A 2,560-nucleotide genomic window follows, 5' to 3' on the forward strand; every position below is an offset into this window, starting at 1 on the left:
AAAAAACGCTTTCATCGACGTTTGCAATAACATAATTAGGAAGAGAAGAGTAATAAGAAAAAAATTCTGCCATTTGATGACACCTGATAAATTAATTTATACTCAGTAACCCTAAAAATCCCCGACCCAGATAGCACACTTTCTTTCCTCTTTCCTAAATGTCTTGCGAACCTTTCCCTGAAGTATTCCTAATATTTCATTATCATATTAGGGAAATATTTCCTTAATATGTACGTGTCCGCATATGCAGAAATATTTATGCGAACCTTGAGTAAATGTTTCATTGCAATATTCAGGAAATCATCTGTAATGATGCGCACTGGTCGAACTTGAATTCTATTAACTTGAAACAAATATAAGTCAGTGCTTTTTCTTTTTTATAAAATAATTAAAAGCTGATGTACAATTCGTGATCAGCGATCCTATGAACCCCCAATTAACAAGTTTCATGCGAATTGGATTGATTTTGAAAAAAGTCGTCCGCCATTTTGCATCCGCCATATTGAATCTTTGTAAACTAATGTTTGATTCGTGATCAGCAACCCTCGTAAACTCATAATAACGAGCATCTTAAGAAATTTTTTATTTCTTAAAGATTTGATAGAGTAAATTTATAATTCCCATTTAGCAATATTACTCTAACTTTGATCGATCGTAACTATCGTTTACCCCAACGAAAAAGGGTTTAAATAGGGTGTTTTTGGAAGCTCTTGATATCTACTATTCAAAAATGCAATGGAAAAAGTGCGACATTTCAGCCCAAAAATCAGCCTTATTGACCCTCCTCCTTTCTTAATATAAAATATTAGAAAGAAGCATAAATGATGTAAAAGAAGAATATTTATCCATTTTTACGTACGTTTATTATAAAGTTAATTATACAAAGTGTGCTCTATCTGTGATATGACTTCAAGTTCGTTATTGTATGTTTCTTTCTAATGTTCTGTATTAACAACTTTATTATGATTTCTCTTTCTTGGTGATGGTATCCGAATGGTGCTTTTCTGGTATGTTTACGTTGATGTTCTCTAAAATATTTTAACATAATACATTTTATTATTGAAAGATAATATATGTAATGGAAGTGAATATGTATTAATTCCAAAGTCAAAATCTATTACATATATATAATCAAATACGCTAATAAACGTAATAAGTGATATTCTTCGCAATCTCATTTTTCACAGATTTTAATTTATCTTTACTTTAACATCACATCGTTAAATTTTAATATATGTCTTTCAACATATTATTAAGATCCATAAGATGCTATAAGCATCAAAATTGTTAGATTGCTTGTCAATTTAACTAAGTGATATTACTGCGGTAGTAAGTATGTATGCGTCAATGCTGGAAAACTATCAGCGTCGCGAATTTTGGGGAGATTACATACGCAGTATGTAAAATTCACACAATTATAATAAGCATTGTGATCCAGCTTCGACCGTTATTGGCTTCTTCTTCTTGTTTATTACTGTTTATCAATTGTACGGTTTTAAAAAGATTCTAGTATAACGTAATAAGTATTTTAGTATAATAATTTTAAACAATATGAGATCTTCTTCAACGGACTCTTATAGTTCAAAAATAATACATTCCTCAAGGGCGAATGAGAGTGCAGCGTTGATCTTGATACGCAATAAATAATAACTCTTATTATTGAATTAAATTGAAAAATATTATTTATTCAATAATGGACAAAATGTAATAATTCTTATACGTTTCGACTCATATAGAGTCATCTTCAGTACATTTCCAAATTAAATATATTAAAATAATATTTGTGAGACACATCACATCAAATTGGAAGAAAAGATGTTATATTCTGTTAAAAAATAAACATGTACCAATCATTATAAAAATTAATAACAAATTTATTATTTAAATTCAAGTGACATACCTCACAAATCACAATAAATCTCAATCAATGAGTAAGGTTGTAGAAATTAAAATACATAATTATAAAATATCAAAGTTTTTCAACTCTAACGCAATCTTGGTATAAAACGAACCTGACGATGTCCTGTCATTGTCATGACTAAATTATCATATTATGTATAATATAAATTATTAGGGAAAACAAAGAGTATAAACAAATCTAAGATGTAATGACCTAAGCGTTAAAATATGCAATAATAAGGCTAATTCTAATTAAAAGAAACATTACAATATATAAAAAATTTTTTTATAAAATTAATGATTAATGGTTATTTTTCATTTCATTTGTTATGTCCCTCCGGCCCGTATATTTCTTCTTTTCTTTTCCTTTTGTATAAGCGTTATATGCGTGTAAAGTTAAGTATAACATTAAGGAACTAATTGTAACTCTTCCTATTACCATCCTTCCCAGGTAGCAAATATACGTCATTTTGACGTCAAATTTGAGTCATTTACTGACCATGACTGACGTCATTAAATGACGTTTTAATGACGTACTAATGTCGCAAAATTATTGACGTCATTGCAAGGACGTCATTTTAACATCATGTTCCCAGATAACAAAATGCGCGCACAATGGTCTCACAGTGCATTCACGCGTGCAAAATTATCCGCACGCGTG

The sequence above is a fragment of the Cyphomyrmex costatus genome, unplaced genomic scaffold (assembly GCF_001594065.2).
Source record: "Cyphomyrmex costatus isolate MS0001 unplaced genomic scaffold, Ccosl1.0 scaffold687, whole genome shotgun sequence".
In the NCBI taxonomy this organism is placed as follows: domain Eukaryota; kingdom Metazoa; phylum Arthropoda; class Insecta; order Hymenoptera; family Formicidae; genus Cyphomyrmex; species Cyphomyrmex costatus.